The sequence below is a fragment of the Cervus canadensis genome, chromosome X, assembly GCF_019320065.1.
Source record: "Cervus canadensis isolate Bull #8, Minnesota chromosome X, ASM1932006v1, whole genome shotgun sequence".
Taxonomy (NCBI): Eukaryota; Metazoa; Chordata; class Mammalia; order Artiodactyla; family Cervidae; genus Cervus; species Cervus canadensis.
In genome coordinates this window covers 9129529-9156810 of record NC_057419.1, presented here as the reverse complement: position 1 = coordinate 9156810, position 27282 = coordinate 9129529, and the positions used below count along the sequence as shown (strand labels likewise).

Sequence of the window (27282 nt, the reverse complement as noted above, 5' to 3'; positions counted from 1 at the left end):
ACATGTGTATGTAAATGTCTTTGTATGCATGTCTGCATGCATGTTTCATTAGCATCTATATATCTATCTTATTATCTATATCAACCTATATCATACCCACATCATATCAATGACCACACTATGTCATGTTGCTCCCACCTGGGTTTATGTCTGAATTATGTCTATACTCATATCTCTAGCTATATCTTTATTTATATACATATTGTGCAATTATTGGAGCTTCCCTGGTGGCTAAGGTGGTAAAGAATCTGCCCTGAAGGAGACCTGGGTTCAGTCCCTGGGTGGGGAAGATCCCCTGGAGGAGGGCATGGCAACCCACTCCAATATTGCTGCCTGGAGAATCCCGTGGACAGAGGATCCTGGAGGGCTATAGTCTACGGTATCGGAAAGAGTCAGAGATGACTGAGCGGCTAACACGTTTGTTTTCTTTATATATTTAAATCTGTGCCATTCTGAACTCTACATTTCCCAAAGTATTGTTGCAAAAGCCTGTTTAAGATTATTGCAAAAAAAAAAAAAGATTATTGCAAATGTCCCACAAAATGTCCATAAGTGTTATTTTCTGTGATTAATTCTCTCAAGAGGTTACATCCCAAGCACTCATTTTCTTTTCTATTACAGGGCATTATAAGATATTGACCATAGGTTATTATAAGATATTGAACGTACTATAGCAAGTCCTTGTTTACTTTATATATAGTAGTTTGTCTCTGCTAACCCAAGGACTTGAAACCTTCAACAGTAAAATAATCCCTAAGACTTCAAGCACAGAAGTTTAAAAACACAGACACACCAAAGATAAACAAGTATACAAATCAAAACAGTATACATCAATCTGCAAAACAAAATAAGTAATGCCCCTCTGGTAAAACGTATGGGATTTATATGTATGACTTTGAAAATAAGTTACGGGTGCAATATCCCTCCCAATATCCCTCCAGTATCCCCCCCACCTTTCCTTTTTGTTAACCGTTAAGTATGTTTCATGTGTCTGTGAGTTGGTATCTGTTTTGTATATAAGTGCATTTGTACTATTATTTTTAGACTCAACTTGTAAGTGATACAGTGTGTTTGCCTTTGACTAAATTCACTCGGTGTGATCACCTCTGGGTTTCTCCGCGCGTTGCTGCAAAGGACATTATTTCAACCTTTGTTACAGCTGAATTGTATTCCATTGTATGTATGGAGCGCATCTTTATACATTCATCTGTTGATGGGCATTTAGGGGGGTCCACGTCTTTGCTACTGTGAATTGTGCTGCTATGAACATTGCAGTGTCTGTATTGTTTCAAAGCGTTTTTGCCTTGTGCAGATATATGCCCAGGAGGTAGGCTTGATGGGTCATATGGTAGCTCTAATTTTAGTTTTCTTAAGGAATCCCTATGGCTCTTCTTGGTGGCTGCACCAATTTCCATTCCCACCAACAGTGGAGGAGTGTGCCTTTTCTCCATGCCTTCTTCAGTATTGTTTGTAGATTTTTTTTGATGATGACCGTTCTGACCGGTGTGAGGTGATCTCTCCTTGCAGTTTTGACTTGCATCTCTTTTATACTTAGCGATGCTGGGCATCTTTCAGCGTCTGTTGACCACCAGTATGTCTTCTTGGGAGAAATGTCTCTTTAGAGCTTCTGCCCGTGTTCGGATGGGGTTGTTTGTGTGTTTCTGTCCTTGGGTTGTATGAGCTGTTTGTTTATTTTGGAAATTAAGCCCTTGTTAGTCATGGCTCTTGGACGTATTTTCTTTCATTCTGTAGGTTGTCTTTTCATTTCGTTTGTGACTTCCTTTGTTGTGCAAAAAGCTTTGAAGTTTGATTAGGTCCAGTTTGTTTATTTTTGCTCTTATCTGTTTGCCTTTGGAGATAGACCTAAGAAAACATCGCTGCAATTTATGTCAGAGAATGTTGTGCCTGGGTTTTCTCCTGGGAGTTTGACGGTGCCATGTGTTATAATAAAGTCTTTCAGCCCATGAGTTTAGTTTTATATGTGGTATGAAAGAGTGTTCTAACTTCATTGATTTATGTGCAATGTCTCTATGTTTTGACTGGTAGAGGTTTTATGTAGTCTTGCACCTATAACTTATTTTCAAATCCATCCATATAAATCCCACATGCTTTACCAGAGGGGCATTACTTATTTTGTTTTGTAGATTGATGTATACTTTTGTGTGTGTGTTTTATAAACTTATATGCTTGAAATCATAGGGATTATTTTACTGTTGAAGGTTTCCACTTGCAAGAAAAAAAAAGAAAGAAAGAAAATGGAATAATGAATCTCAAGTACCCCATCACTCAACCTTAACAATTATGAATGCCTGATCTAAGTGTTCCTATATAACACCACGACCCCCCACCCATCCACCAAATCTCATTACGGGGATGTGTGATTCATCTCATGACATGTTAGTCCATTGCTTTAAGATGAAAAAGATCTCATTTTTTCCCCATATGTAACGGTTGTATCTTTACTGCCTCTAAAAATTATCAACAGTTTCTCAATATCACCAACAATGAAGTCATAACAGTCAGAGGATTTTGATTTTTTTTCCCCTTTTTTACTAGTTTGCTAACTCACCCAAGGGGTCTGTGCATTGCAGTAAGTCGGAGTGTCTTTTGAGTTTCGTGCGTCTCCGACCCTCTGCATTTTTTTCTTTTTCTTGCAAATTCTTGTTGAAGGAACCGCTCTTTGTATCCTGTGTGAAAGTAGGTTATAGACTCAGCAAAAAGTCGTCCTCAAGTTATTTTTAAAAGAACTGGAGTATTTCCTGCAATACTCAAGTCTTCGCTTACCACCTCCTTAGGGAGGAAATCTGCCTTACCCGAGCCATTGTTCTCCTTAGAAGGAAAGCTTTGTGAGTGACTGGGTCCCTGCTGGGATCACTGGTGCCCGTTTTCTCTGGTACCCATAGGAGAGACAGAGATGGAGAGACTTGGATGGTAAACTTTGCCCCGTCATGACAAAGGCATCCACACACACACATCTTCACCAGCTCAGCCACCAGGGAAGCCCAAGAATACTGGAGTGGGTAGCCTATCCCTTCTTCCCGACCCAGGAATCGAACCGGGGTCTCATGCATCTCAGGCAGATTCCTTACCAGCTGAGCCACCAGGGAACCCCTGGTAGCTCATGTTTAACCCAATTTTATCCCTGTTTCTTTTTTTTAAAGAAGAAATGTGTTGACTGAGTTTTGGCTGTGTAGCTGTGTTGCTACCCTTGGGCTTTTTCTCGTTGCAGCAATGGATTTCGGGGGGGCGGGGGTGGAGTTTACTCTCTAGTTGCAGAGAACAGGCTCTAGGGCAAGTGTGCTTCGGTAGTTGGGGCTCCCGGTTCCTAAACCTACTGTGTGCAGGGTCAGTAGTGGTGGGGAACGGGCTTAGTTGCCTGTGGGGGTCTTAGTTCCCGGACCAGTGATGATACCCACGTCCCCTGCATTGACAGGTGCATGCTTACACACTGTATCACCCGAGAAGGCCAAATCTTACCTTTGGTTAATAGTCCATGCTGTGTATCATATATAGAAAAATAAAAATGAAACACTGGCAACCTAAGCTACCTAATTACAGGGCTTCCTTGGTGGCCCAGCTGGGAAAGAATCCACCTGCAATGCGGGAGACCCGGGTTTGATCCCTGGGTCGGGAAGACGCCCTGGAGAAGGGAAAGGCCACCCACTCCAGTATTCTGGCCTGGAGAAGTCCCTGGACCGTATAGTCCACGGGGTCGCAAAGAGTCAGACACGACTTTCACTTTCATCAGTCTTATGGGGCGCCTGGTTAAGACAGTTGAGGGTCAGGTGGCTAACTGAGGGAGTTTCTCATCGCTGTTGGTCTGTCTCATCCTTTCTCCCTACCACCGCTTTTCTCAGACATGGTTGATACATTTTAAGTGGAAGGTAAATTCCCTGGTGATTCAGATGGTACAGCATCTGCCTACAATGCGGGAGACCCAGGTTCGATCCCTGGGTCAGGAAGATCCCCTGGAGAAGGAAATGGCAACCCACTCCAGGACTCTTGCCTGGAAAAATCCCACGGACGGAGGATCCTGGTAGGCTCCAGTCCATGGGGTCGCAAAGTGGAAGGTGTCCAGTCTGACGATTTGATACCCGTATATATTATAGAATAATTGCCACCGTGGTATTAGCCAACAGCCCTGTTAGGCCACAGAATTACTGTTTCTTATTTGTGGTGAGCACCCTTTGGCTTCCCATTTCCTCCAGCCCCCAGCCCCAGACAATCCTCGCTGTACTCTCTGGTTCTAAGTTTATCTCATCCTTCAGCACAATGGCATAGACGCTTTCAGTCAGTGGCTCCACATTTGAGAAAAATAATACCTGTTGGATTTCTCACTCGTAGAGTAAAAGAAAAAGGATGACGTTATTATCATTGAGATTGACAAGTGAAAGGGAATTTGATTGTCTTGGCAGAGTGGTAAAGAATCTACCTGCCAATGCAGGACACCAGGGTTCACTCCCTGGGTCTGGAAGATCCCCTGGAGGAGGGCATGGCAACCCACTCCAGTATTCTAGCCTGGAGAATCCCATGCACAGAGGAGCCTGGTGGGCTATGGTCCATGTGGTCGCAAAGAGTCAGACGCTACTGAGTTCATGCACTAGGGAGTCTGTTAGCCCAGTAGGCGTGCCGCGCGTGATCAGAAAAACTGGGGAAACTATTTGCCATGAGAGGTAGTAACTGTATTATTTTGGAAGCTCTGTTTCATACTAACTAGGCTTTTGTTTTGAATTATGTTGGTTGTAATGCAAAGGAGGATGATGTTGGAGCTCGTCATTATTATGTTCTTGACCGCAAAGGAAGATGGAGTTGATTTGTATAAGGGAGTGCTTCAGAGCAAATAAAAAGCGAAAACACAAGCAGGAAAATGTCTGTGACTATGTTTCAGAACAAAGTGCCAAGCAAAATGCAGCTAGCTTATCTAAAACTGGATGAAATCGCGTGGCAATTGGAAAGCTCGGTAGATGAGGGTCGAGACAGTGTTTGAACATTCGATGCCGGGAATACAATTTGCACTTATATAGATTAGCACGAATGGGTGAAAGCTGCCCGTCGTTGAGAAGTTATTGGCCTCAGTGGAAACCATGGAGACGTTCTTTGCAGAGTTCCTGACTCCTTGAAAATGTTGTTGCGTTCTGTACGGTGTTGCATTGATGGATTAAAATTAGATTCTTCAGCAAAATAAGAAGTGTTAATATTCTGTGAGTGATTACAAGATGGATTTGTGTGGGGAAAATGTGTTTTTGAGTCTTGCTATTGTTAACCTCAGAGGTTCAGATTTAATATATCGCTGACCCCAAAGAAGGCAGTGTGAGATCTGTGATAAGTGACCGCATAATAACTTACTTTGTATTATCATTTTTAATTTCTATAAAACATGGGCACCTTCTCCCTTTTTTTAATGATAAAAGGATTATGCAGAAACAGTGATTTTCATTCAGGTGGTAATAAAATAGCAGTACATTGCCATGCTTCATTTAAACTGCTGATACCAACTGCATAATGGTCCCTAACAACCAAATGAGACACCCTAAGTAATGCTTAACATTTTGTCTCTGTAAAATTGGATCGTGACGTTTGCTGTTTTTTCTTCTGCAAACATTTCTTTCATCTGTATGTTTTCTACAATGGATAAGTATTTCATCGTATTCAGTTTGTAGTCCGTAAACAGGAATGTTTTACTTTTCCTCGTCTGTCTTTTTAAGACTCTCCCTTACATGTTTGAAGTGTTGATGCTATGTCAACAATGTGTAAATTAATGACTAGAGCAGATTTAAAATGAGTGTCTGAACCACAAGGAAAGAGGTGAAGAATCTGGGCTCCGGGAAAATAGAGGCGAGGAAAAGTCAGTGTATTATTACGTGGTGATGGCAAAGAGCTTTTTTTTTTAAATTTTGAGATTATTTTGTTTTGCTATGCTTTGAGAGGTGTTTGTCATCTCCAGCAATTCCTTTATCATCAGTTTTTATTTGTTTGTTTGTTTTTATATTATTTATTTTTGGATTATTACATCATTTAGTTTATATTGTTAGTTTTGGATGTGCTGGGTCTTCCTTGCTGTACCGGCTTTCTCTAGTTGTGGATCACGGACTTCTTACTGTGGTGGCTTCTGTCATTGTGATTCCCGGGCTCCAGGCGGGTTCACGGACTCAGTACTTGTGGTTCAGGGGCTTAGTTGTCCCGTGGCCTGTCAGATGGTGAACCGGCTTAGTTCTCCTGTGACAAAGTCAGATCTTCCCGGACCAAGAATCAAACCGGTGTCCCCTGCATTGGCAGGCGGATCCTTAACCACTGAACCGCTAGGGCCATTCCTGGGAAAGAGCTTTGGATGCTCGCAGGCAAATTGTTCCCAGGGACGATCTGGTTACCATTCTCCTCACGTGTCTGGTGGGGTCCTGTGTGCATGTGACTTCTGCAGGTAACCCGCCTCCTGGCTTCATGCAAACGCGTAGCAGGTGGCTTTTTTCGCATAAAGAAAAAAATGCAAAAAGAATACCTGGTTGAATGCAAACCATCCAGCCAGTGGTTAGAATGTTCTGGGTCCAGGATTCCAAGTTCCAAATATGTGTGTCTGTCACACACACACACACACACACACACACACACACTCCGTATCAATTTTCTTCTATTTCTTTCCAGGATTACACACACACACACACACACACACACACACACACATTCTATTTCTTTCCAGGATTACACACACACACACATACCCCTGGATCAATTTTCTTCTATTTCTTTCCAGGATTAACACTTAGACAGTAGAAGCCAAAAATTCCGAAGCCTGACCATCTCATTATACAGATAAACCCGGCCCGGTGAGTCGAATTGCCCTTCTCCGAAAGATACGATGTGTTCCCAACCCCGATGACCTCAAAGGGTGACCTTGTTTGAAAGTGTGGGCTTTGCAGATGTCATGAAAGGTGAGGTCATCGGAGCGGGCTGTGATCTAACATCCCTTTAAAGAGGGGCAGACACGCCACATGCAGACACCGCCAAGGCAGACGACGCGCGAGGAGGAGATGGTGATGTGAGCGCCTGGCAACAGCTCCAAGTCGGGGAGCACCCAGCCTGGCCAGCAGCCCCCTGATTCTAGATCACAGCAGGGAGCACCCTCCCAGGGAGTCTTGAAAGGCGGGGAGGACGCCTGGGACCCCTTGACTTTAGGACGTCTGGCTTCCAGAATCAATAGTTCCCATTGTTTTATTATTTTTTTAAATTAAAAATATATATTTTTGCTCACCGAACATTTTTAATTGGAGTCTAGTTTGCGTTACAATATCCTGTTACTTTCTTCTGTGCAGCAGTGTGAATCAGCCAGATGTCTGCATACATCCCCTTCCTCTTTTTATTTTTATTTTATTTTCCGCTGTTGCCAGGTCTTTATTGCCGCACCTGGGCTTTCCCTAGTTGCAGAGAGAGTGGAGTCTACGCTCTACTAGGCTCCTCACTGCGGTGGGTTTCTCTGGTAGCGGGGCTCCAGGGAGCGCATGGGTTTAGTTGCTCTGACGCCAAGTGGGATCTTCCTGGACCCGGGATCGAACCCGTGTCCCCCCTGCACGGACGGGCAGGCGGATTCTTATCCGCTGCGTGGTCGCCAGGGAAGCCCTCCTGAGGACTGCAAGGATGCCGCTCCATCCTAAAACAGCATCACACGTCCCGGGGTGGGGATGGGCGGCCCCCCACTCCTTTTTTTAATCACAGTGCTCACAAGAGAGGCAGCCTCCTGCCCCCTCGACTGTGAAATGAGTGGGTTGGACCCATCCCCAGGTCCTCTACAGCTCTTAATTCTGCCTGATTCGAGAGCCGTGATCATTGTAATTAAGACTCTCCATGTGAATAGGGCTCGTCGGACACCGTGATTATCCAGACCACACGCTGCGGGGGATTTCACTGGGGGTGTTGGAGACCGCGTGAGACATCACAGACAGACTGGGGGAAGAGCGGGGCTGGGGGTGGGGGATGCGGTTTGCGATTTGAAATGTGTCACTGAAATCGAACGCAGGGGGCCGGGCATCTCAAGTGACAGCCAGCCCATCCGGAGCCTGGATCCTTAAAGCTCAGGGTGGCCTTCATGTCAGAAAATCAAAACGGCCCTGAAATTAACCCTGGACAAGAGAGATGTTAGTTGCTCTGTGGTGTCCGACTCTCTGCGACCCCACGGACTGTAGCCCGCCAGGCTCCTCTGTCCATGGGATTCTCCAGGCAAGAATTGTGGAGTGGGTTGCCATGCAGGGGATCTTAGTGATCCAGGGATCTTAGTGATCCAGGGGATCTTAGTGATCCAGGGATCCAACCTGGGTCTCCTGCACTGCAGGCAGACTCTTTACCATCTGAGCCCCCTGGGAAGCCCAGGGCTTGTCATATCTCATCTTCACCTCTCTCTCCTGCTGCCGCGTCTGACGCTAAGCAAGCAGAAGGTGCCACATCGGTTTGCCCCCGTGTATTTCCCACTTGCAGCTCACGGATTGTAAACAGCTACGCAAATAGCAAATCTTTTGTCTTATGTGTGAGTGCACGAGGTGACATGCTGTCCAGCCCTTCACGCCTTCTCTCTTCTCTGCTCCCTGAGGACAGTTGGTCTTGACCTTGACCAACGGGATGGATGGGAAGGTGGAAAACAATCTCCCAGTCGCCGTGAATGTCAGAACCTCTAGAAGCACAGTTGCGTGTTTTAACACGCCGGACAGTCCTGGGCGGGCACTGGGCTTGCCGTGGGGGTTGCTAGATAAGCGGGAGACACCAGCTTGATCTTGGAGTCTTGTGGTCTGTGGGAGGACTCAGAGGCTGATATACATGCGGGAGAGGTCATTCCTTGAATCAGGGTGACCGCTGTGTTTACTGCCCTAGGGGAGAACGGCCAGGAGGGGGAATGTTTCTTTAGACTGAGTTCACAGGACACTTTCCTAAAGAACGGACACCTCCCCACGGGGAGGGTCTTGAACAGATGGTGAAGGATGGGAGCACTGGGGATCAGAAAAGTGTAGAGTTTAGAGCAGGTGTTGAAGAGACCTTACTGATGGCCGATGGAAGAGTTGGAGGGCTTCCCTGGTGGCTCAGATGGTAAAGAATCTGCCTGCTCTGCAGGAGACCTGGGTTCGATCCCTGGGCTGGGAAGATCCCCTGGAGAAGGGCGTGGCAACCCACTCCGGTATTCTAGCCTGGAGAATCCCATGGACAGAGGAGCCTGGCAGGCTACCGTCCGTGGGGTCGCAAAGAGTCAGACACGACTGAGTGACTCACACCCACACACATACATCAATAACGTTATCTCCAGAAATAGTTGCCTCTGCTGTGTTCGCTTCCCAGGCGGCGCCCGTGGTAAAGAATCCGCCCGTGAACGCAGGAGACGCAAGAGAGGTATGGGTTTGATCCCTGGGTCGGCAAGATCCCCTGGAGGAGGGCATGGCAACCCACTCCAGTCTCCCTGCCTGGAGAGTCCCATGGACAGAGGAGCCTGGAGGGCTGTAGTCTGTGGGGTCACAAAGAGTCGGACAGGGCTGAAGCGACTTACACGTATCCATGTCAGTCCTACACTGCATATTTCCAGGTTATCTTTAGCTCCTCTGGTTCCCAGTCCATTCGAGTCGATGCATATTTACTGGGTGTCTAACATGTGCTGTGGGCCATTTGGGATACAGAGATTAATAATAACCAACCATCAAACCTCATCAATAGGCGAGATATTATTTATTCCTCCGGGGCCTCCCGGCGCTTGGCTCGTAATTCACACCCCTTAGAGTGAGTTGAAGACAGCCCCGCTGTTCCTCGTTTCAGGGATTCAGGGGGCAATTTCTGTCTCAGGGGTCTGGTCCTGGTCGGCAGCATGGACCTTTTCCTCCTTCAGACAACGGGAACCTCACTAGATGCTCATGCATCCATCCCTTCATTCATGTGTTTCTCTGAAAGTTGTAAATTTCTCTTTTTTAAATTGTATGATGATGATGATGATTTTTTTGGCTCTGCTGGGTCTTCGTGGCTGTGTGGGGTTTTCTCTAGTTACAGTGAAGTGAGGCCGTTCTCCACATTGTGGTTCACGGGCTTCTGATCGCAGCTGCTCCTCTTGTGCTGGAACACGGACTCGAGGGGTGGCGGGCTTCAGTAGTTGGGATGCACAGGCTTGCTTGCCCAGTGGCATCTGTGATCTCCCTGGACCAGGGATCAAACCCGTGTCCCCTGCGTTGGCAGGACGCTTCTTTGCCCCTTGCCCACCAGGACAGCCCCACTCCCGATAGCTCTGTATTCACATCTTATTTTGACAAAATCACTTTGCTGGATAACCGCAGAGCATCGAAACGCAGATAAGATTCAACCCCTTATCCCAGTGGGATCACAGTCTACACAGACAGGACAAAATAACCCATGGAAACACCCACACGGAAAGGCAGGCACGTCCTGTATTCTCTGAGGAAGGGAAACACACAGACCTTGGGGACACAGAACCTCATTTCCCACTACTGTGGAGTCTTGCTCCCTACCTGAGTTGACGCAGTTCCGTACTTGCTTAAAAGAATGACTCCAAGCCTTCCCAGAGGGGTTTGAGGGGGTAAAGAACCCGCCTGCCAATGCACGAGATGTAAGAGATGCATGTTCAATCCCTGGGTCAGGATGATCCCCAGGAGAAGGGCATGGCAACCCACTCCAGCATCTCACGGACAGAGGAGCCTGGCAGGCTATGGTCCGTGAGGCGTCAAAGAGTCAGACACGACTGAATCGACTTGGCATACACTCATGGCCATCACATGTTTCTGGTCCGTAGTGTGTTAATAGTGCCTTTCACCCAGGAGACCCACATGTCTCTACTCTCAGCTTTCAATTATCTCTCAAGCTCCATCCCACCCTTATCATCACAGATTGGACAGCCATCCTGTGTGCTCTTGCAAAAACTCACGTTCCTGTGTCCACAATTGGCCCATCACCTTTGTCACTTGACTTGCTCTGTTCTCTGCGTTCTATTTCCCTGTGGATGGTATCTCCCCCTCTTGGCCCCTCACCTTGACTTGTGACTTTTTTTTGGTAAGCTTTTAAAAACTTTTTCGTTCTAGAATTGTAGTTGATTACAGTGTTACATTCGTTTCTGGCGTACAGCATCAGCGATTCAGTCATATGTGTACATGTATCATCTATTCTTTTTCGAAATCTTTTCTGCGTTTTGGAGAAGGCAAAGGCATCCCACTCCCGTATTCTCGCCTGGAGAGTTTCATGGACAGAGGAGGCTGGGGGCCTACAGTCCACCGCAAAGAGTCGGACACGACTGAGCCACTACACGTCTTTGTCCATTTAGGCTTTTCAGGAATATCAAGCAGAGTCCCCTGTGCTACACGGCAAATTCCCATTAGTTATCTATTTAATACCTCATATCAATAGTGTATGGGCTTTCCTGGTGGCTCAGCCGGCAAAGAATCAGCCTGCAATGCGGGAGACCTGGGTTCGATCCCTGGGTTGGGAAGATCCCCTGGAGAAGGGAAAGAATACCCTCTCCAGTATTCTAGCCTACAGAATCCCATGGACTGCATGGTCCATGGGGTCGCAAAGAGTCGGACACGACTAAGCAACTTTCACAGTATCAGTGGTGTCTGTGTCAAAGACATACCTCCCAGGTCGTCCCACTCACCTGTCCCCCGTGGTATCCATAACATCTGTTCTCTACGTCTGTGTCTATTTCTCTTTTCTCAATAAGATCCTCTCTACAATTTTTTTTTTCAGATTCTGCACAGAGGTGGCATCCTCTCCAGTCTATTTTTTTTTTTTTAACTATTCTTGCTCCATTTCTGCCAATAATAGATTGAGTAGAATGATTACCCAGCTCAGAAACCACCCATGAGCACCGACATCTTCCATCACCCATCCCACCTCCCCACCCCCCAACCCCTAATCCCCAGCTTCAGTCATCCCTTCTCGGAGCTTCGCCATCCCCCCGAGCTGAGAAACTCAGACATCCGCTGCTGTTGTTCTTTGTTTGTGTGTTTCCTGTTGCTGTGAGTTCTTCCTGGCCACTCCTTCAACCTGGACCACCCTTGTATTCCCCTCTCCCATATCGTTTGGGAAAAGCTCTGCTCACACACTCAACTTCTGACCTCAGATGTGTGGGACTTCCACCCCCACCAGCCAGGTGTCCCGCGATTCAGTTTGGTGTGCCTCTAACTGGAGTTAGCACAGACCCCGCAGGTGAAAGACTCAACCCCAGGAGGCTACTCCCCGACCCCCAATTCTTCTGCCAGTTGCAGGCAGTAGGTCCTTGCAGTAGGTTGCAAGCCGATGACCCTCAGCTTTGCTTCAGCTTCCGTATATAAATCGAAGTTTCCTTTACCTTCCTGGGTGGTGCTAGTGGTAAAGAACCCTGGAGGAGGGCATGGGAACCCACTCCAGGATTCTTGCCTGGAGCATCCCATGGACAGAGGAGCCTGGCAGGCTATGGTCCATGGGGTTGCAAAGAGTCAGACACGACTACCAATGCAGGAGGCTAAAGAGACTTGGCTTCGATGTCTGGGTTAGCAAGATCCCCTGTAGGAGGGCATGGCAACCCGCTTCTGGTGGGCTACACAATCCATGGGGTCACAAAGAGTCAGACACAACTGAGTGACTAACACCCACACTTAGCAGCTTTGTACCTGAAACCAGGGGCAGAGAGTTACATGTATATATTCATCATTTCACATGGAGGCATCCTTTGTCCATCACACGAGGCTGAGGTTCTGTCCCCCTGACACCCTCCCCTCTCTCCGATGGGCACTGTTGACAACTCATCCATTTCTGCCACCGTAGCCAGGCCACCTCTGATACTTCCCAGGTGTGTGAATTGCAATGGCTGATTTTTCACATTTCAGTTCTCTCCTCCTCCAAGAGGCTTATATGAGAGTCCCTGCTTGTAGAAATGGTTGCAAAAAATAGGTCAAGGAATCAGTGAAAGTTCACTGAAAGATAAGCACATAGTAAACACCAGAGGCAGGTTTTTCGTATTACTTATCTCTGACCTTGTGTTCCTCCTTCTCAACCTAAAATAGCTCACCAAGAAGGGCTGCGTATGAATGACACTTAGGATGAACCCCAGATTCCTTTCCGTGACCTATTTGGCTTTGCAGAAGGAGCTTCCTGCCTGCCTACAAGCTCCGTCCCATAGGGTTCTCTGAGGACATCACTGCTGGTATACCAGTTGTCTTTAGGTTTTGTGGTCCAACTGAGCAAAATCAGCATATGGCCACTCCCCCTGCCTTCCTCCCACATAAAGTGGACTGCACACCATTGCTTTCTTTCTTAAAAATATTAACTGATCTGTCTATTTCTGGCTGTGCTGGTCTTTGTTGCTTCACAGGCTTTCTCTGGTTGCAGAGCACAGGCTTCCCATTGGGTTGGCTTCTCTTGTTGTGGACCGAAGGCTCAATACTTGTGGCACATGGGCTTGGCTGCTCTGTGACACGTGGAATCTTCCCTAACCAAGGATGGAACCCATGTCCCCTCACTGGCTGGCAGATTGTTAACAGCTGAAGCACCAGGGAACCCCCCACCCCCCGGTTGTTTTCATATTTCATCTCCTGCTTGCTTCCTTTTCTGAGCTCGCCCAAACTCGAAGGCATTTTCACTCTTTGGCTACATGTGTGGGTTGAAATGTTTTTCTACTTTGCCTTCCAAAGGGGGTGTTCATTGGCTATGTGTTGAAGAAAAGAGTGATCGTCAGGCGCCCTATACGTATTCACTGAGAGAATGACGACATCAAATGTTGCCCGTTAGTAAGTGTTAACAAACAAGGCATCACTGTTGGACTTGTGGGTGAGTCAGAGAGGCTGGAGAAACCACCTCTGGTCATTGAATCAGTTTATGGTTGGAGAAGGTGGCCTTTCAAATGAGGCAAGGTGGGTCTTCTTTGATGGTTCAGCTTCTATATAGACCAACACGATTTACTAAAGTATATGGTTTCCCTGCTGGCTCAGATGGTAAAGAATCCGCCTGCACTGTGGGAGACCTAGGTTCGATCCCTGGGTCTGGATGATCCCCTGGAGAATGGAGTGGCAAACCCACTCCAGTATTCTGCTCTGGAGAATTCCTTGGACAGAAGAGCCTGGCAGGCTACAGTCCATGAGGTGAAAAGAATCAGACGCGAATGAGCAACTATCACTTTCGTACACTCAACGATCACATCCTTCTGTAATTTACTTCTAAATGTTTCCTTATCTTTGAAGATCTTTGCCAGTATTCATGTCCCTTGAATTTTTAGTTTCTTTTTCTGTATTATCTTAAAGACATTGTCATAGAAAAACTTTATCAAATTTCCCATTCTAGTCCACACCTAAAAAATTTAGAGGGATACAGTTTAGGAACCTTAAGGATTTCGGACTTTAATCCTTTTAAGGCTTATGTGAAAGGTATAAATATACATTGCAGCACTCTTTCTTTGTGCCATTTGCTGGATAACGACTCTAGTACTTTCAAATTTTGTTGTAAAGATCTGGTTCAGAATCAGCAAAGTGAATACAAAATGAATTTCTTGAGAATCATCAGAATTCTGGGATGTTTTGGGCAGAGTTAGAACTGTGTACAATTGATTATCTGTATTTTCAGTTACTCTTGAAATGCTAAGGAAAATTTTTCTCCGCTTCTCCTCGCTGGGTTTTCCCAATGCTAAAAATGAAACAATTCGAGCATTGCCTAAAGTTGGGAGCAAATCCAAGACAGAAACACATGTTTTATTAAATATGCATCTTTTCAAAACTGGATGTGGTTTGGAAGATTGTGACAGAAAGGAGATAAAGTCTGGGTTAGATACATTAGGCTGCAAATTAAGATGATTTATGTTAATTGGAACATTTATCTGCACATTCAGACGTGTCTGGGACACCCTGCTAAAACCTCGCAATAAGTACTATTCTCATCTGAGCATGCAATTTACTTAATTTCTTTAGCTACTCATGAAAGTCTTTCAAAATTCAACTTCTCCCATTTTTCATTTAGAAATTCAGCAGGTCACTGAGGCTCAAAAGACAGTTAAATGATGAATGATACTAGTTTTTTTTTTTTAATTTAAAAATATCTCTGAAATATCTTGAGGTTTTAAAGACAATTTTATATTTTCCTGTTTTTGTGTATGTGTGTGCAAGAAGATAATAAATGATGAATGGTGCTAGATTTTTCTTTTCTTTTGAACTTTTTTCTTTTGTATTGGGGTATAGCCAATTAACACTCTTGTGATAGTTTCAGGTGAAGGGACTCAGCCATACACGTACATGCATCCATTCTCCCCCAAACTCCCCTCCCATCCCAGCTGCCACGTGACATTGAGCAGAGTTCCCTGTGCTGTCCAGCAGGTCCTTGCTGGTTCTCCATGGTAAATAGAGCCGTGTGTCCATGTCTATCCCAGACTCCCCAACTGTCCCTTCCCCCTTCCTTCCCTCTGGTGACCATAAGGTTATTACAGAGTATTGAGCAGACTTCCCTGTGCTGTCCAGCAGGTCCTTGCTGGTTCTCCATGGTAAATACAGCAGTGTGTCCATGTCCATCCCAGACTCCCTGACTGTCCCTTCCCCCATCCTTCCCCCTGGGAACCATAAGGTTATTACAGAGTATTGAGCAGAGTTCCCTGTTTGTCCAGCAGGTCCTTGCTGGTTCTCCATGTTAAATAAAGCCGTGTGTCCGTGTCCATCCCAGACTCCCTGACTATCCCTTCCCCCCCTCAGCAACCATAACAAATCTAAAAAGAAACGGTACACATGAACTTAGAAAACAGAGACTCACAGACTTAGTAAACAAACTTATGGACACTAGAGGTATTTTTTTTTTTTTTTCCATAAATCTCTCTGTAATATTTTAGGTTTTAAATATCCATTTATATTTTCCCATTTTGTCTATGCATGTGCTGGATTGCATGCAGACACTGGTCATGAGTGACTGTGGAAACCTCAGGCCCCCTTAGCTGTAATCCTGGCTCACACTTCTTGAGGGCTTCCCTGCTGGCTCAGTCGGTGAAGAGTCCGCCTGCAGTGCAGGAAACGTGGGTTTGATCCCTGGGTGGGGAAGATCCCCTGGAGAAGGGAATGAGAACCCACTCCAGTGTTCTTGCCCGGGGAACCCCATGGACAGAGGAGCCTGAAGGGCTGCAGTCCGTGGGGTCACAAAGAGTCGGACGCGACTGAGTGACTTCACGTCACTTAATTTAACTTAATACTTCAGCCTTTGTTGTGGCCCTGGAACTCTTAGTTGCAACTTGTGGGGTCTTTAGTCATTGCACGTGGCATTTAGTTCCCTGATCAGGGATGGAACCAGGGCTGCTGCTTTTGGAATGCAGAGTCTTAGCCATTGGACCACCAGGAATGTCCCTGATATTTCTTCTCTATCATCCTCAAATCTTACGCAAAGTCTGTGCTCAATAAACACTTCTGAAATGAAATAACTGAGAATTTCTAGGCAGTGTTTACCGTACATGATTTGTTGCTGTTGTTTAGTCACTAAGTCGTGTCTGACTCTTTGTGATCCCGTGGATTGTAGCCCACCAGGTTCCTCTGTCCATGTGGATTCTCCAGGCCAGAATACTGGGGTGGGTTGCCATTCCCTCCTCCAGGGGAACGTCCCAACCCAGGGATCAAACCCACCTCTCCTGCATTTGCTTGTGGATTCTTCACCACTCAGCCACCAGGGGAGCTCACATTACTTAGCTACCAGGGAATAAGATCATATTCGTACCCTCTTGAGAAGTCCCAGCTCCATCAATGCCATCTTTTATGCAAGTACTTATGTCCCTGTTACCTTATGTTCTAGGTATCTGCTTGACCCGCTGCCCAGGGCCATTTGGAATGGCTGTGAACATCTCTACGAAACCCCGGGTCGTCGATCGTAAAGATGAAATTCTTTGGAGAAGCTTCCTTGAATCCTTGTCATAGAGTGGAGTAGACCATTCTCAGCTGCTGCCTCGAGTATTCTGCCAGAGGTCTGTATGGTTTGACTCATGTGATCACTGCACCCTAAGATGCAAGCAACGTGACGTAAGATGTTTATGCCAGTCTTTGCTAATGTATCAGTGACTCACCAATACTGGTGTGTCTTGAGGATTTAATATCAGTCATCACAAGGGATTTTTTTAAAAAAATCTGCACTAGTTCTTCATTGTGGAATGCAGGCTTACCAGTTGTGGTACACGGGTTTACTAGTTGTGGTACGCGGGCTTAGCTGCCCTGAGCACGTGGCATCCAAGTTCCCCAACCAGGGATTGAACCCACGTCCCCAGCATCGGCAGGTAGATTCTTAACCACTGACCACCAAGGAAGTTCAGCTTTGACAAACTTTCACAGATGAGTCAATAACATAACAATTACAGTGTAAGTCTTTTATAGATGGTACCGCTATGGTAGCATATAATTTTATATGCTATATAGTGAAACTGCATAATAAAATGTAATTTCTTATTAGTTTACAATTAACCAGCAATTTGTTGTCATATTTGTCTGTTTTCAGGACATCTGTAGTGGGTCCGCCAGCACAAATGTAATAGACACATTGATAAGTTTTTTTTTTTGTCCCCCAATAAGTGTTTTATCATTTTGGTAGTTCTTTCCTGACACACACACATCTATAGTTGACTTCCTAGTTGTGAAATGGACAGTGAGCTATGGGTGTGAACCAAGGCAGGACCTCTGATCAAGTGAAAGAGAAATAGAGCCAGTTTCTAAGTTGTGGTAGGTAAGCCTGCTATGTTGTAATACCTCCTAGTCCATGGATGCTTGCTATTACTATATTCATCACTGGTGCACTGAGTCTCTGGTCCTGATACAAGGTAACCTTTGATGGAAGCCGTGTCAGGCCGAGATTCTCCTAGACTGGGGACCAAAGCATCCAACACAGAGAAGGTATTAATAGCTCCACCCCAAACAATGTGTCTTGATAGTCCGAGTGTTCACTTTGAGCCCTACACCACCATTAACCGCTCTGCGATCTAGGGTGAGTTCCCTAATACCTCCTTCATTTTGTTTTTATTTTTTTTCCAATGAAAGGAGATAATGCTGGCTTTTGTGCTCATTGAGAGGATAAAAAGAGTCCAAATGGGAATTCCCTGGTGTTCTAGCGCTTAGGACTGGGTGCTTTCCTCAACAGGACCCCGGGTTCCATCCTTGGTCAGGGAAGTAACATCCGAACGGCCAAATGTGAAAAAGAGTCCGTGCGTAAAGAAGTGTGTTTAAGGTTGACCCACCACATACGTGGGCTTCCTAGGTGACTCAGTGGTAAAGAATTCTCCTGTGGATGGAGGAGATGCAGGAGACTCAGCTTTGATGGGTTGGGAAGATCCCCTGGAGGAGGGCATGGCAACCCACTCCAGTATTCTTGCCTGGAGACTTCCCATGGACAGAGGAGCCTGGTGGGCCACAGTCCATGGGGTCGCAAAGAGTCGGACACACGAACCACACACGTTTAATGTTGACCCACCATACATGCGTTACCTACCGTAACAATTCCTATTACGTTTGAACAAAGAGGCAGCTTGATTCTGTGAAAAGGATGTGTTCTCTGAACTCAAGGTAGGCATAGGTCCGACCTCTGTTCTAACAGCTTGTGAGTAGTGAGACCTAACATCTGAATATCATTTTTCCTGAAAGTGTTTAAAATCAGTGTGATGATAACTGTCCTCCACGGCTGTAGAGGGGTCAAGAATAATGCATGCAACTAAGATTGTTTCATACAAATTCATTTTCACAACTACGTTTGCATCGGTGATATTTATGACATAGTAACTAATGGTGGCTAGGTGTTATGAGTGATCCCCAAAAAAAAAAACAAAAACAAAAATCAGACCGTGAACCTCGCTTCCTACAACCGAAGATTGGGCTGAGTCGTTAGCTTTGAAAGCCAAACACCTGATGTACTCAATACTGATACTCCCCTAGGGTTGAAATGAGTTAAATTGAGGATCGAGAGGTTTATCCTCTCTTCCCACTTGCTGTCTTCCTGCTGAAGTAAAGTGATGACTCTCAGTGACAAGGGGGTACTCTGTCCAAATATACTCATGGGGAGTCGCTTGCTTTGTGGTGATCCTCAGTTAGAAGTGGGAAGAAGTGGGATTGTTGAGAGTTGTCCTGTAAAGAGAAGACTCCAGCGTGAGGTGTCAAGGAAAGTGCCAAGTGGTCCCAAGATGGTTACTGACCAGACAGAGCCTGGTTTTGCCATAGGAGAGCCAAGAGGCATGGACCGCTTGAATCTCGCCCATCTGACATGCTGTTGTTGGAGAAAAAAAGTATCTCTGCAGGCTGAGAATTAGTCTCTCAACTAAATGATGCCTAACGTGTTGTTGGACTTCCACAGATCCAATTATGCAAGGAGTTTGTTGTTTAGTCTCCTCAGTCATGTCCGATTCTTTGCGACCCTGTGGACGGTAGCCCGCCAGGCTCCTCTGTCCATGGGATTCTCCAGGCAAGAAGACTGGAGTGGGTTGCCATTTCCTCCTCCGGGGGGGTCTTTCCAACCCAGGGAACGAACCCTAGTCTCCTGCATTGCAGGCGGATTCTTTACTCCTGAACCACCAGGGAAGCCCAGGCAAAGAGTTTAAATCCTTAAGTTAAATAAACGAGATCAAACATAGACATGAACTAAACTGATTATTCATTTTCAATGAAAATTTAATGGCGGTCCTAGGAGTGCAAGTGGTAAGTATTAATACATTGCTGACCTCCAATGGTCTCAATTTATTCTGGATTTTCAAATCGCTGTGGACTCATGTGGTCAGACAGAAAAGCTACAATTTGCTGTAATCACTGTTTGGGCATCCTTTCTTGATTGGTTGCTTGAATTTAGGAAATCGGTTTGGAATTACTCGATGTCTCTACCCCCTAGTTTTTCTAATCACGGAAAAGAAGGCTTAGAAGAAATGTCACGTTGGTTTTGACACAATGATACCATCTCTTTTACTGAGTGGATTTTTCTCTCTCTTTCTCTGTGTCTCTGTTTTACGGTAACAGGGAAAAATGTGCTGAGATGGAAAAGCAATCAAGTAGATTTTCATGGAGGCATTTTTAAAAGCATCTTCTTAGAAGGGCGATGTAATGGTAAGTATGAAAAAAGTAAACATTGATCTCCGCTGGTTTATTTTCTCGAAGCATTTACTGCCTGGTTAATTCACATCTAGCAGTGCTTTCAAATTGCTTTGCTGGGGAAAATGGTTTTCTTTTCTTTTCTTTTTTTAAAAAAGATTTATTTCAAATTCACCACAGTGCAGAGCAGTGATTTCAGCCTCCTTCAGCCCGTACAACTGGCATGCCTTGTGAATTTAGGATTTCGTAATAATCATTTGTTTCTGCAAATAGCCACAGTGCAGAGGCTATCTCATTAATGAAACAGAAGAGTCAATCCTCTGACTCAACTTGGGTATATTTCTTCTGAAATGGACCCTCATCCCACTTTATCCTGCAGGCAGCATCTCAAGCTACTGAGGTCTTTGAATGGCCTCAGTGTATCCTGGTATCATTTTTGTGTGAGGCCCTGAGGAGTGGAATACAAAATATCGGATGTCCTTTTAATGCAGGCTGGGGGCCCACTGAGGCCCTGGGATCCTTCTCTTTATCAGAAATAGAGCACAGTGCAAAGAAGGGGAAATGGGCAGAATGCTTTGATGGTTGTGAGCTCACATTAGTGAAGATGCTTTACAAGTCAAAATCGACACGCTTACCCCCCGCCCCCCACCGCCGCATACTTAAAATTTAAAAAGAACGCATGCACGTTTAGTTGCTCAGTCGCGTCCAACTCTTTGCAACCCCATGGACAGTAGCCCACCAGGCTCCTATCGGTGGGGATTCTTCAGGCAAGAATCCCAGAGTGGGTTGCCATGCCCTCCTCCAGGGGAATCTTCCCCACCCAGGGATTGAACCCAGGTCTCCTGTATCGCAGGCAGATTCTTTACCATCTGAGCCACCGGGGAAGCCCTTTAAAAGTATCTCAATATACTAAAAAGAGTATGCCTTAATGTATTTCAAATAAATAGCTAAGGTTGTTCATGAGTCAGCTGTCCATTCAAGCCCTGCTTATATATATGTGATTATTGTTTCTGCTTGTTCAGTCGTTAAGTCGTGTCCAACTCTGGCTTTTAAGTATCTGTTTACTGTTTAACCACTTAATTTCCCAGTCTTCACTCTAACAAACTTGAGTGGCTTTCCAAGATTTTAGGTGATTGTCAAGGTCATGTCCTTCACTGGACTCCTGCTTTCAACAAAACTAGATTTCCAAAGTCCTCTTCCTATATCCTGGCATAAAGAAATGCTAGGTTGTTTTATGTTTTTTGTTTTTGACTTCCCCAAAAAGCTAATTTGTAATGAATAAAAAAAGACTAATGCCGCCCCCGTTTTTGCGGTTAACATGCAAATGTGAAAGATATCGGGTGAGAAAACAAATGGATCGCAGTTTGCTTTTTTTATCTTGTGTAGACATACCTATTTTATCAAAGGAGTTGTGTGCACACACATTTCTCATCAGGATATACGGCTCAGTGATCGATAACATCACATTAATCAAATCCGTTTCTCTTGTGAATTCTGAAACTTTTTTTTTTTGGTATTGTCATTTTCTTTTTGGAGGAACATTGGATATGTGTAACCAGGGCGTGAAGTTGCACAAGTATTGGGTTGGCCGAAAAGTTGGAAACTGTAAGGAACTCCTTGGCCAGCCCCATACGTGTCTTCCTTCTCACGCCACCAACCTGTAGGACAATAGCTGGGCTTGTCCTCATGTCAGCAGCTGCCCTGCAAGGAGCCGTCACGCAATTACGCAGGCCATCCTGGTTCTCAGGACAGGCCGTGGTTAGTAGGTCTGGAGTTTGAGCTCCAGACCACACAGCTCTGAATATGGACTTCCCTTGTGGCTCAGCTGGTAAAGAATCCACCTGCAATGCGGGAGACCTGGGTTCGATTCCCGGGTTGGGAAGATTCCCCTGGAGGAGGGAACCGCTACCCACTCCAGTGTTCTGACCTGGAGAATTCCATGGACTGTATAGTCCATGGGGGTCGCAGAGAGCTGGACACGACTGAGTGGCTTCTACTTCACTGCAGACCACGAAACCCAAAAAGGAGCATGATATATAAGTGCACCGGTGAAGGGCTTCCCAGGTGCCGCTAGTGGTAAAGAACCTGCCCGCCAATGCAGGCGACATTCGAGACTCGGGTTCCATCCTTGGGTCAGGAAGGTTCTCCTGGAGGAGAACATGGCAACCCCCTCCAGTATTCTTGCTTTGGGAAATTCCCATGGACAGAGAAGCCTGGTGGGCTACAGTCTATGCAGTTGCAAAGAGTCAGACATGACTGAGCATGCATGCACGTTAATATATAACAAATCATGGATACTATGTTAAATTATGGAAACTATAGGTGTATGCTTTCATCATTAGGAATTTTGTGAATGCACCCACTACAATCTGTTAACCATACAGCACGTGTTTGTCAGCTGAAACTTGGGGTGCATGCAAGCCTGAATCTGTTGCTGTTGAGTTGCCCAGTCGTGTCTGACTCTTTGCGACCCCATGGGCTGCAGCACGCCAGGCTTCCCCGTCCATCACCAGCTCCCAGAATTTGCTCAGGAATGTCTGGGAGCTCCCTGGAATTTCATGTCTGAAAGTGACCTGCCCCAGGGAGAGAATCCACGGACATCCACAGAAAAGTGTGTGTGATACCGCCGCTCTGATGAGGGCGGGTCAGTCCCTCGGCGGCTGTTGTCCCCCGTCAGTCATGATCAGAGTCGAGAGGAAAGGACTTCTTGAGGAAGCGCTTTCAGTCATCACGACTTTTGTATTCTGCTCCCCTGAACGATTTAACGAAGGGCATTTGTAGGGTTCAGACCAGGCAGTTCAGAGATCCCATTTGTGCGTGTCTGAGAGAACCAGGTGATGTGACTCAGCAGGCTTCCGGGAAGTGGGTGATTAACATCAGGATGGAATGGACTCGTTTTCTCTTTTCTCTGGCGCGTTGTCGGGACTCCACGCCTGGGCGTGCTGAGGACCTACAATAAAATATTAAGAAAAAATATTTTTGTTGTATGTGATTTGGGATCTTTTGCGTAAACATATGCTTTTTTCTCAGTTTTTTTTTTTTTTTAATTGTAGCCTAGTTGCTTTAGAGAGTTGTGTTTTCTGCTGTGCAAGAGAGTGACTCAGTTATATGTGTGCATATATCGCCTCCTTGGTGAGCCTCCCTCCCAGACTTCTAGGTCATCACAGAGCCCCGAGCTGAATACCCTCTGCTATATGCCAACTTCCCACTAGCTAGCTATTTTACTAGCTCAGCTGGTAAAGAATCCACCTGCAATGCAGGAGACCCCGGTTCGATTCCTGGGTTGGGAAGATCCCTTGGAGAAGGGATAACGCCACCCACTCCAGGATTCTTGGGCTTCCCTGGTGGTTCAGCTGGTAAAGAATCCACCTGCAATGCGGGAGACCTGGGTTCGATCCCTGGGTGGGGAAGATCCTCTGGAGAAGGGAAAGGCTACTCACTCCAGTCTTCTGGCCTGGAGAATCCCATCGACTGTATAGTCCGTGGGGTCGCGAAGAGTCAGAGACGACTGAGCTACTTGCACTTCATTTCACTGTGTATGTAAGTCAGTGTTACTCTCAATTCATCCCGCCCTTTCCTTTTGCCCATGTGCCCATGAGCCTGTTCTCTACATCTGCGTCCCAATGCCTGCCCTACAAATAGCTTAATAGCAAAGAGCTCACAGTCCGGACTGTAACTCAGAAAGATACAAAGCACCCCAGTGTTTGCAGCCAGGACCTAGGAGCCACCTAGATGTCCACCAACACACGAATGGACAAGGAAACTGTGGTACATATATACGGTGGAATATACTACATAGCCATTACAAAGATTGAATTTGAGTCAGTTGTTAGGACGCAGATGATCCTAGAGCCTGCCATTTAGGGCAACTTAGAAAGAGAAAAATAAATATTGCATGTTGATGAATATGTATGACAGCAAGGACATCCAACCAGGCCATCCTAAGGGAGATCAGTCCTTGAATATCCATTGGAAGGACTGATGCTGAAGCTGAAGCTCCGATCCTTTGGCCAACTCATGTGAGGAGTTGACTCATTGGAAAAGACCCTGATGCTGGGAAAGATTGAAGGCGGGAGGAGAAGGGGACGACAGAGGATGAGATGGTTGGATGGCATCACTGGCTCAATGGACGTGGCTTTGGGTAAACTCCGGGAGTTGATGATAGACAGGGAGGCCTGGTGTGCTGCAGTCTGTGGGGTCGCAAAGAGTCGGACACGACTGAACGACTGAAACGAACTGACTGATGGAATGTAAGAATATGCCTCTAAGGTGCCCTGCCTTCTTCCCTTTCCGTGGTGACTGCTGAAATCAGATTTTCCACTGCGTTCCTCAATATTTATTGAAGCGTGACATGGGGTCATGGGGAATGGAACAGTTCGGACCTCAGTGAGGTATCACGTAACATAACCTCATGAACACCGTTAGCAAACGGGAATGGAGACGCGGTCCCGTTCTGTTACTTGAACCTTCCAGGAATCCTTCTTAGCAGGCGGTTGGAATTTTTTTTTTTTTTGACTGTCCTGGGTCTTCATTGCTTTGTGTGCCTTTTCCACTAGCTGTGACGAGCGGAGGTTACTCTCTACTTGTGGTACGTGGGCTTTTCATTGCGGTGAATTCTCTTCTTGCAGAGCACGTTCTTGAAGGGGTACTGGCTTCCGTAGTTGCAGCTCGTGGGCTCAGGAGTTACTGAAGCACGTGGGGTTAGCTGCCCCGTGGCCTGGGGGAATCTTCCCAGACGAGGGATCGAACCCGTGTCCCCTGCATTGGCAGGTGGAGTCTTAACCGCTGGACCACGCGTGAAGTCCTGGCGATTGAAGTCCAGAAGATTCAGCCTTCTGTGTTCCCGTCACAGCACAAGGCTATTCAGAAGGTTCTCAGTAAATGACGGGTGACCGCAGGTCAACACCCTTTCACAGGGATTTGTGCTTTCTGGAAACCAGTAGCTCTAAGGTCTAGTCCGGGCTGAGTGGCTCAGGGGAGCAAGTCAAGGACACTGCACCAGCCCTTTGACCTCCTTCCTGTGTTGTCTGCTGACCAGTGAAGGAATCAGCCTGGCGGATGCAGTTTTATCCAGGGATAAAAGGTCCCGTCCTATGCCTGAAGCTTTTCTGCCCAGCGTCCGAGTGGATGAGACTCTTTCCCATTATGCAGACAATCCTTCTTCAAACCTTTAATATCAGATGGAGGTAAAGAAAGTCATTCCAGCCCACGTTTGTTGTGTTTCAGGAGACCAAACATCTTCTTTTCACCCCAGGGGTGGGACTCCTCTGGTGGATCAGTGGATAAAAGAATGTGCCTGCCAATGCAGAAGACTCGGGTTCGATCCCTAGTTCAGGAAGATCCCCTGGAGGGAGGGCACGGCAACCCACTCCAGTATTCTTGCTTGGACAGTCTCCATGGACAGAGGAGCCCGGTGGGGCCACAGTCCATGGGGTTCACAAAGAGTCAAACATGACCCAACGACTAAGCAACAACCACTATGGAGCCTCGATTGTAGATAACTTTTATTTCCCCGCTATTTGTTCTGGTCTGGTTCATATGCACGGAAGACTATAAATTATTTAGCATTGACTTATCTGTAATTAAGTCTTCTAAACGGACTACGATTTCAGCTGCTGTGTTTTCCTCTCAATTACTTAGAAAATTTAAGGCTTCCTTGGAGGGGATGTGGAGTCTTTCACTTGTCCTTTTAATGGTAATTGATTGGCTTGTTCACATTAGGCTGGTCTGGGAAGAAGGTTAACAAATAAAACCTGGCAAGGTGAGAAGCAGGTGGCGTTGGATGAGTGAAGGGCTGTCTGTCCTGGATGTGTGTCCTCATTAATTTCCCACCTTCCCCAAGTTGCAGATTCATCAGGAAGGGTAACTTGAAAAAGGAGCTTATGTCAGCTACAGAGTTTCAGTTTTCCTAACAGGTGTTCTTTGGTCTCTTGTGTCATTGGCATTTGCATGAGTTTTTAAATTTTTTGCTGGTGTTTTGCTGGTCAGGCATGTCCGACTCTTTTTGACCCCCATGGACTGTGGCCCACCAGGCTTCTCTGTCCATGGGGATTCTCCAGGCAAGAATACTGGAGTGGGTTGCCCTTCCCTTCTCCGGGGGATCTTGCCAACCCAGGGATCCAACCCACATCTCCGGAGTCTCTTGCATCTCAGGCGGATTCTTTAACACTGAGCCACCAGGAAAGTCCCTTGAGTCTTTTATAATCTATTAAACATCTCCGCTGACTGAATTCTCTTGACATTGTAGGTTTAATTTTTTTAAATGTTGAAACCACAGACCTCCTCAAAAATCGATGGATGAGGGGAACTGAGGCTGAATGCGGAATCATGGTTGGTCATTTGTTATTTTATGGTTGGGAACGTCAGATTAGAGTTGAAGCGTTTTACAATGCCGGTAGTGTAATCTTCTCAAGCGTTTTCAAATCATTCAGTTTTCTGTGGTTAAGTCTTAGAACAGATCTCTGAAAGTGATGTGCCGTGAACCATTTTTTTTAAAAAACAATGAATTTTAGGTTAATTCTTTACTTTTAAGGCATGTGGGTTATTTTAGTTGCAGCATGCAAACCCTTAATTGAGGCTTATGGGAGCTAGTTCTGAGACTAGAGGTCAAATCCAGGTCCCCTGCATTGGGAGCAGACTTTTACTCACTGAACCACAGGGAAGTCCCTAAAATATATATATATTTTTTTTCTGAAAGCAGTAAAGTGGCCCTGTGAATGAGTTAGGATTCAGGAACATCTGACTCAAAAGGAATTGATTTGAGGATAGAAGTCGTTTCCCACCATGGCGTCATCTTGCTTTCACACTTCTGAAGGTCCATGAATTGATCTTACGCCTTCAGGATAAACTGGAAGGATGCTTGTGTTGAAATGGCTAGAGGGCTTTGGAAAGAAGTGTCATCGTGCGTGACATTTCAGGGCTTGGAGAGAACCCTCTGGAGCTCTGATGGTGTGCCTTTGTTTTCTGCCAGCTGCTGGTTGAGAAGCTTTCCAGTTCATTTCTTTCTCAGGCCATTCTGTTGGGAGATGCTACATCAGTCATTGCAATCTCCCTGAAAGTCTCCATCTTTAAGTCTCACCATTATGTCCGCTGTATTTTTCTCAGCTAGTCTTTTTTTTTTTAACTTTTTATTTTGTATTGGGGTATCACTGATTAGCAATGTAGTGATAGTTTCAGGTACACCATGAAGGCCCTCAGGCATACATATACACGTATCCATTCTCCCCAAACTCCCCTCCCATCCAGGCTGCCACGTGACATTGAGCAGAGTTCCCTG

At 46.0% G+C, this 27282-nt stretch overlaps 1 protein-coding gene across 6 annotated transcripts in view; it reads left to right on the top strand.

The window, feature by feature from the left end:
• NLGN4X (neuroligin 4 X-linked) overlaps positions 1-27282 on the top strand; it is a 378693-nt gene that overhangs the window by 23271 nt on the left and 328140 nt on the right. For 4 of the 6 annotated variants that reach the window (XM_043459622.1, XM_043459618.1, XM_043459623.1 and 1 more), the window contains 2 exons: positions 16750-16918; positions 19935-20021. The exons of 1 other annotated variant lie outside the window; for it this stretch is intronic. The gene's annotated coding sequence lies outside the window, so the exon portion shown is untranslated. Of the gene's footprint in view, positions 1-6748; positions 6822-16749; positions 16919-19934; positions 20022-27282 lie in introns of all 6 variants that reach the window. One more of the 6 variants, XM_043459620.1, reaches the window with a different exon arrangement.